This window comes from Amia ocellicauda, chromosome 18 (genome assembly GCF_036373705.1).
Source record: "Amia ocellicauda isolate fAmiCal2 chromosome 18, fAmiCal2.hap1, whole genome shotgun sequence".
NCBI lineage: Eukaryota > Metazoa > Chordata > Actinopteri > Amiiformes > Amiidae > Amia > Amia ocellicauda.
In genome coordinates this window covers 19,600,121-19,609,669 of record NC_089867.1, presented here as the reverse complement: position 1 = coordinate 19,609,669, position 9,549 = coordinate 19,600,121, and the positions used below count along the sequence as shown (strand labels likewise).

General features: G+C 35.2%; 1 long non-coding RNA gene across 1 annotated transcript; it reads right to left on the bottom strand.

Annotated features, from left to right (window-relative positions):
* Window positions 1-464: 464 nt before the first annotated feature.
* Window positions 465-4,143, bottom strand: LOC136713990 (uncharacterized). Its single transcript, XR_010805004.1, has 3 exons — window positions 3,987-4,143; window positions 3,538-3,602; window positions 465-1,453 (listed from the first exon to the last, which is right to left on the bottom strand). It is a non-coding gene; the product is annotated as an uncharacterized LOC136713990 (long non-coding RNA).
* Window positions 4,144-9,549: the final 5,406 nt, after the last annotated feature.

Here is a 9,549-nt window from a genome sequence, read left to right as displayed (position 1 = left end):
ACCTACTCTCAGGCCCAAGATGGTTGCCGATTACAGTCTCCGTCTATCTTAGCAGCCATCAGTTAATTGGCTGCGACTCATGTGTCCAGCCAGACTGTCATTTTCATTGACAGTTACTGTTTGTTGCAGGAGCTTTATCTCATTGCACTAAAACACCAGAGTGGCAGCTGTTGGTAGCTTCTGTCCATTTCATTGATCTGGACATCTGTACAGCTGAGCATAACACTGTTTAATGTATGTGAACTCAAGAATTCAGGAGCTGTGAGCTGTCAGACTAGGAGAAACTGATCATCGCAAATACATTTTAATGTAGCCTGGCATTTGTCCCTGGGGCCATGGCATCAGGACAATCTGTAGCTCTCATGAAGAATCATCAAAGCCTGCAAGAGGCTTATTATAACCCTAGTCAGAAGGTAATATTGAGCTCATCAAAAAAAAATGACTCGGTAAATGTATTAGGGAGTTTAATTAAAAATGTGCATATATTTACAAGTTCCCTAACACCTTACAATCAATCCTTAGACCCCTGAAGCTTGCAGACCAAAACAAAATCAGTCTGGCAGTGCTCTCATTAGAAGAAAGTCTAGAACTACCCTTACTCTCCCAGACAGTCCTTCCAAAGCTGGTGCTGTCATAAGGCTCAGAAACTCTTTAAAATATTATTATTATTATTAATATAAAATCCTACTGTTCTAGTACTATTCCAGGATTTGCTCCTAATGCTAACCTACTTTCCTTTTGAATCATTTGTATGCATACAATGAATCGACTCAATATGAAGCCGGATAATAAAGAAATCAAGGTTAATTCACCAGTGTGACAACCCCTTCACCTCTGTCAACCAAGGATTTATATCAAAAAGCTAAAAATAGAAAACAAAAATATGTTGTTTCTTCTTTGTTCTGCCTTTGATAATAGATTTATTGAAATGCCTTGGCATGGGGGACAAATATACATAGCATGTTTGTTTAATAAAAAGCTCTGCTGTTCTGATTAGCTGCAATGCATGAAAGTGTCTGCCTTACCTGAGCTACAGGGAAGAACGGAGCCGAGGCAAATTAAGCACCAAAACAGAACTTTGACATCTCCAATAAAGGAGACAAGGAGAATTAGATCAAACCACAGCTTTGACGCTAAGTGATCTCACTAAGTCCCCCTGCCCTGAAAGCTGTTATTAAGGAAAGCCCTACGTTTTCTGAGCACATGCACATGTGTTTTAGGGTTTTATTTTTGTGTGCAAGTGTGTGTATATTTTGTTCTTCTGTTTTCTGCTTGTTTGTTGGAGTGAAGGTTGTCTGCTCTTGACCACAGCAAATGATTTAACGAGGTGATAATTCCACACAGGCTAGTGGCCTTATACGTGAGCTGTGTTCTCTCCACATTGTGTATCTAACATGTCATCCGATGGGATGGGATGAATGAACAGTGGTCGCTCTCATCAGCAGTTATAGGTCTGGAACCAAAACAGTGAGAAAAGATTTACATCAGAAGGAGAGAAAAAAATAACTACTGTCCCACATATACATCTATACTCAGTAGTTCTTTAATGAACATCCAGGGATTCTATTAAAGAGCACTTGTATGAAGTATGAGGAGACCTCAGGGTTGATTTGATTATGATAATTCAAACAAGGATAAGCCACCACTTGCACTTCCCTAACATACTGCATTCTACCTCACAAGAGTTCCTTTCAAAAACGCCCTCACAGAATGTATTATTATTATTATTTATTATATTTCTTAGCAGACACTCTTCTCAAGGGACGACTTACAATTGCTACAATATATCACATTATTTTTACATACAATTGCCCATTTATACTCGCAAATCTAGGTAAAGTACCTTGATCAAGGGTACAACACCCCACCTGGGATTGAGCCCATGGCCCTGTGCTCAGGAGTCCTTGTTTTTTTCCTGCTAAAGCACCTGTTCTGTCTGCACACACCCCCCCACTACTAATTCAGATATATCTAGAAGGTTCCCATAACACTCCAACTTTAAAAAAGATACAGCTAAGCTACGTTAAAAAGCAAACAATTACATTTGTATGGTCATACACAGAGTGTGACATTATTACTATATGAAACTGAGAGCTGTGGGGGGATACTGTTATAACCGAGCATGTAACCCAAACGTGACAAGTGAGTATAGATAGAAATCACAGAAATGGGAAAATGACAGCAGTGCATCAGTGTCAGTCTTTGAAATATATAATTGTGGCGATGTAGCATTGTACTGAAAGTGCTTACACAAAAGCCATTACCACTAGGCATTAGTACTAGCCATTACTATGAATGCTAGAGATGGACTATGCTCATCATGCTAAATGATAAGCTAAAATAACATGCTAATTCAGTAGTTAGTAGTAATGAACAAAACACAGGACAACATGTGCAGGGCTCCTCACTCAAAGAATATTCTACCTAACAGCACAAACTGCAATTACTGAAAATGAGTGAGAAGGATTCACGGTGTACCTTGTGCATGAGGTATCAATAAGCATGCTTATCCTTGTAATCAAACTAAAAATCAATTAAGTGCACTCCCATCAACACTGCAGTTTTGAACTGCATTACTGTCTAGCTCCTTAGAAATTGAACTGGACTTTTCACATCTCTGCTAAAACTCATTATAGAAAATTATCTTAAATGTTGCAGCAGGCTACATAAGATCCTGCAAATATTTAATGAAAGATGTTAGTCCAGTATGTTTTCATGAAATGCAATTTATCTGGATGCAAACCTGGGGATTTAATTCAATGGGTTTTATCCATAGAAGGCGGCTTGCATATGAGAAGCTTTATCAGACTTATATTAGTTTCTACCAGCAAATTTGTTTTGTATGCATAAATGGTGCCGACTCGAAATTAGCCTGCGTGCACATAAATATTACAAGAACCAATTCGGACCAGTGTTTCAGTCTGTGCTCAGGAGGCTGCTCAGAATTAATGAACAAGCATTGTTTGAGAAATCAGCACCTCTTTGCCCTTCACACATAAGATGCCAGGACAGAGTAAGAAAGTCACTTTGGGCCCTGTTCCATGTTGCAAGTTTAAAATGTTCATCTGTTTGGCAACTTTCATCAAATTACCATAATAGGAAATAAAAACATATGTTGATAGCTTGGGATTTGTATGTGTAATGTAAATAGGTTGCTGTTTGATAATGATTATTACAATGGCAAATACCTTAGCCAAGGGACAATGTTAATATCATCTTCCAACATAGTAAACCCAAATGATTAACCACAAGAATTGGCATTATTGATCTCTATGGATCAGCTATTGCCTAGACTGTTAAAAATATAAGTTGTATTCATGGGAACTGTATGTGTTTGCAATGCTCAACTGCACTGAGTAGCTACATATTTATTTGAAAGGGTAAATATATGAACATTCAAATTGCATTTTATTTTCTACCATTGGGTAGGCTAAAAGCACAATTCATTTATTTGAAGTTCAGGGTAACCTGGAGGCTGACAAATGTCTTGTATTGTTTCGGGCAACTGTTTGTGTTCAGCGACTTATGAACACTTACCCGTTCAACTGCACTTGCGCAGATCCTGCATGCTGCCCCGTTCTCCACGTCTCCCGGATGCAAGTCTTTACATATAAATAAATAAAATGGAAATACATTATAACAGCAAACGTTAATTACTACTATTCATCATCATCATCATCGTTGTTGTTTTCGTAGTGCTTTAGAGAAACTTCTACCAAAATGAATAGCACGGAACACAATTCTGAGCTTTATTTGGGTTTGCTTTTGCATTCCCTGTCTTCCGCTGAGCACTTCACCCGGAAGTAATTGCCGTTTCCGCACCTGTCGCGATATTCACGTGTGCAACGCGATGTCCTTTCTAGGATTCATCGCTGGAAAAATAACATTAAAAAAATATATAATAATACGGTATGATAGTAATAATGAGAAGAAGAAAAATAAAAACATATGACTGAGAGATCCTACTCGATCATGGCTGAACTCACCTCCAGAGAGCGACTCTGTCACCAGTTCTCAACGACTCACGTCCTTCTGAATCCATCTTTTAAAGTAGATCCAATCTTCACACACAGCTCAGATAGGACGTGTTCAGTCTTTTCCCGTTAGCAACCACTACATTAAAATACACTAAAAAAAAGTAGTAAAACAAGTAATACAGGTCCTGTATGCTCAAAGTGTTTTTTTCTACTCGTTAACTATATCTCCTTACTGTTTTTCCTGTTGACCCTTCTCCAGCTCATTCCAAGTGTACAGCGGCAGATGGAAACCTAATTTGCCTCTCTCTCTAATTCCTCTCCCACCTTTTTCATCTGCCAGGTGCTCAAAATAAAAATCAATAACATTGAGACTAACCGTTTGATCTTGTGTTCCATTAGGAGCTAATAAGAATACTGTATTCTAATTTTGATTGACACGTTCTCCTACATGACCCCTTTGATAAAGCCGTCAAAAACTGTCTCTAAAAATATTATTAGACATTAAAGAAACCTTAAGGCAGGAAAGGGGAAAAAAAAAATGTAACCACCATTTGTGACTGGGTGTTACATACATGTTTTTGTTTTCCTGATTCTTGTAAGGAAACATAAAAAGAGAAACCTTGCATAATTTACTTGATGCTATTAAATATCATCGCCAACCTAGGGGGAATTCTAACATTTTCCGTAAATATCCAATCCGTACACTTATTTGTAAAATGAACATTTTAAATCTGTGAGTGAACTATTGCTAGAGATGCCCATCTGCTTCCCATATTGTCCTCCATTTCTTTGAATCCATATTAATCCACTTTACAGGGCTCGCTAAACTCAGCCTACTAGAGATGAGTAACACACACACACACACACACACGTTTTCTGAATACGGATTAGACGATGGCAGATTGTTAATCAGACATGAAAGCATAACCACAGAGATCCTGGTATTTACCCTGGATTATAATTACTCGCTAAGAAATTCAGATGTGTTTTGAATGCACTTCAAAACGTGGAAATCTAAAAGAGATATCCCATCCTCGAAAAGATGTGATTTTTAGCACCATGTGATCTGAATAATGTGAATTTATGTAACGTAATGGGATTTTTTTTTCTTTTCTTTTACTGTATAGACAATGAGGAAGCTCAAAGACAAAGAAAAATAAAATACATAATCATTTTTTGTATATATGGAAGAGTTTATTCCATCTTATTTATATGCAGATGCTGGCTTAGAGTGTTAGGAAAAACATCCATTCATGGAGACAAATACAGTCTGTGGGCTCTTTAGCTAACTACCTTAGAACTACAGCTACCAAACCACCCAATGTTTAGGTTCAGTTTAGTCCTGGAAGTTAATGATGTGTAAAACCATTGTAACAGACTCAGGTATCCAGATCTTAGTTTGGAACTGATGAACCGGGTAATAAAATGTTGTGCCCAGGTCTTCATATCCACATTTGAGTGCACAAGGGTGTCATGTTGTTAAGTATTTTGAAAAGTGTGGGAAGTGTTTGTACTTGAAAATAAAAATGCAAAATATGCCACAGTACAACTAACAGTACAAGCCACCTAAAAAGCACATACACTTAAATCAGTCACATCCATGTTTTAATTTGTTCAGTTGCGTATTTAGAAGTCAGATTATTTCATTACAGAGACCAAAAATAAATACATAGCGGAATAAAGTTATTAAATGTGAATAGATTAATATCCTCGTTTACACAGTTTTGAATGGGGTTGAGTCAAAACGTCATCTCTCTTGGCTGGAAGGAAATATACATCTAATTGGGAGGAATCAATTTGTATTCTGTGGATTCCACCCTCATGATAGGAAATAATGTGTGCTGAACTGAAACTTAACTCCTGTGAAAATGCCACTCTGTGCTGTTCTGTAGTTCAGCATTAGCTTGTGGCATTCGCAACGTGTATTCACATTTAAGAAGCAAACAGGAGTTCAAACTGTCACATGAGCTTCCAGAAGAATAATCTGGTGAGCAATCCCCCCCACTGGCACCAGCCACTGTTTCACCAGGTGAGTTGTAACAAGAGTCTTCTTCACTTGGCAGTCACATGAGGATGATAACAAGAGCAATGCAGTCAAGTCCAAAGTGTAATTACAAAAAAGCTCCTGGGGTTGAATATGGTTCACTCTGGATAGCAAAACAGCATACACAGAAAGACGAAACAGGGAAGCAAAGAGACATTGTATTTCCTGGGCTCCTTATAGCATTGTGCCTTTTCTAACCCATTAAAAAAGATAATTGCAGGTAAGAAACACTCCACTTAAGGAAGAAGGGAGCATTATTATTACATTTTTATACTCAGCGTCTGAAGATAAAGCTATGATGACTTAGTTGGAAATATCAGTTTATTGATTATCACGTATTGACTTTGCATGCTGTTAATACATTTCTTCACACATTGTTCTTCACAGCAAAGTGAGTCTCCTCATTGTTTTGTGTTGTTGTTTGGTTTTGTTTCATGTCAGTCGATAAAGAAGCACTTTCCAAAACAATAGTACTTTTATTTTTAGTTGTCTGGCCAACACAGCATAGAAGCAGGTGCACCACACACCTTATTAGGTAGATGAGATGTGCTGTGGTTGGGTAGAAAAGGGAAGATTTTACTCTTGTTGATGGGTTTATAGCCCACGTTAATTAAACGGTATTATTGAACACCATTTACTAACCCTCTTTAAACAAGAAGTCATGAAAAATAGCTATTGTGTTCTCCTCAGTATGATTAACAGGTATTTATCAAAGTATTTTTTTAAGTAACAAATCACCAATGCATTTGTTCTAGAAAGACATACCATTTTGATTTTATATTTTTTAATAGCAACATCATAGTACTAAATGTACACAGGAGGAATCAGATGAGAATCGCATTTACAGTGCTTTCAAATACAGAGCTTAGAAGTACAAGAGTAACCAAATCAATATCACCTAGAAATTTAACATCTTACCAATACTTAAAAAAGAAGATAGAACTGTGATCCATATGACAGGAAAAAAAATAAAATAAAGCAAAAAAAAAGTATACAACATTTAACTGACACAGTAACTGCATCTGTAAATGACTGATATATTTCTGAATGTGTGTGTATGTAATATATATATATATATATATATATATATATATATATATATATATATATATAATATATACACACACACACACACACACACACACACAATGTATATAATTTTATTTGTATATTTTATATAAAAGTAACAGAGGTACTCTTTGATATATTAAACACAAATATAAAAAGATAAGGATTCCACTAAATACAAACATTTCATTTTATGGCAACAACTTAATTGTAATCAAGTTTTATTTAGCATTATGGATTGCAGTGTAAATGGAATGCATCACATTTCTGAAATAAAGTTGGCCTTTTCACAACAAAATAGTTCAACAGACTATTTTTATAAATCTCTCCCACAATGAGCTTTTTAAGGAATTAATATCACTAATACAGCAATCTTTAATAAGAATTGCTCATTCTCATGGGAAACCTGAATTTGTCCTTGCAGTTCATCCAAGAAACAGAGAAAATATTATTTTATCATAAGTACCTCTTTCACACTATATTCACTAATCCAGTCACCACATTTATTAATCAGTGAATTTATCTTACATTCCTTACTGTGCCTTCTTATGACAGATTGTATCTACATCCAAATTGTATATATATTAACAAAGAAAACCTCTAGTTAAGTATTAGCTGATATGACCAACAGCAGGGGTTACTGTTCAATTTTCTCATTCATTTGGTTGTGAAGACAATATTCAATTTCCTTCTTTTATCAGTTGGAATTTCTTGCCTCAGTCCCTGAAAATATGCAATGCATGGCTTGCACAGCTTTATGAGTGTCAAACTCTAGCCAAACAACCACAATTATAATATTACTTTATGTTTTTTAAAGTGCTTTTGTTTCTATAACATTGTTTTAAAGAAATACAAACCTTTCAATAATATATATTTTAATGGAAATATAGCAGATATTGATAAAAGGAAATTAAAAAAAAAAGATTAGCATATGCACAATATGTGTACATACACATATCAAAAATGTAATTTAAATATATTGCTGTCTGCAATTAATTTATTTTGACAACTGGAACATCATAAATCACATCCAGTTGATCAGAATTGTCTCCTGTAAAAAGCACACATACACACAATGAAAAACAGAAAACTGGGGCTTCTTAAAATGTTTTGCATGCACGAGAAATAAACCAATCTGAATTAGTCTCAACTGAAAATCTTCCATTTCTTTTAGGATCTCAAAACTTTCAATAACAGTATTAGTCACTAGTCTTACACGTATGCAATAAGAACAATCTCAAGTCAAACAATTGCAGATTAAAATAATTTTCATACTGTACTGATTTTGTTCTAGTTTCATAAATCGTACCGGTAGTAATAGAAGTTCTGTTACAAATAAGTATTTTCACACTATTTAGATATATTTCAGCACTCTTTTAAAATGACAGGAGTATGAAGATACAACACTTCCCTCCCATGAACTTTGTAGTTTTTTCAATTTGACCTGTGACGCTGCACACATATCACATTGTCTACTGACAGCCTCATACAGATATCACAGACACTGTATCTAGCATGTACTACATATGACTTTGTTTGTTTTACCTGAAATGTATCTTGTGTTCTTGTCTCGTTTAGTTTAGTTTTTGCACTTATGTCTCACTGCATATGCTGTTGTCATGTAGAATGGGACTGCTCAAAATGTTTACAGGAACAACTTGAATCATGTATTTGCCACTTGTCTCTAATGTGTAGCATCCCGCCCCTTATTGCAAGTTTATTTTAAATCTTTATTTTTTGTAACAGGCTTTCACAAAAAGACATGTTAAGGGAACACTTCTCTTAATATAGAAATAGAGCACACATTCCACAGCTATTGTTATTTGTCTTACCACATTCTGATTGCTTCATTTTGTTTCTGTCTCTTACCGTTTAATGCTTTGCAGCCCTTTGCTCTTCATGCATATCAATATCATTTGCAAAGGCACTCTGAACTCTGGGAGAGCTGTGGAACAATTCTGAGACATGAAAACCATATGGCATTATATATAACTTTCATTAATTCAAAAACCATTAACAACTAAAAAGTTGTGCTTGTACATAGATGGAATGTATCAAAAACTGAATATATTTTTTCTGGGATGTGTGCCATATTTCTTTTCTTTCTTTCTTTCTTTTTTGTCCTTTACCATAGAAGCATATTTTGTGGAATACATCTGGATTGATCTTTATTGAGCAGAAAATTTACTGGTCATGTTAATACATGGATCTCTGTGCCTCACTTGTTATGCACCTGCTTGTCTTAATTGGATCATGTTAATTGTAATATATATATATATATATATATATATATATATATATATATATATATATATATATATATATATATATATATATATATATATATTTACTTCAAATTGATTTTGGTTTGGTGCTTGAAAATAAATATACAGGTGGGGATGTTATTAAAGCAGGGTATTTTATTCTGATAGGATGTCTATATTTCTTGTGTAGATGAAT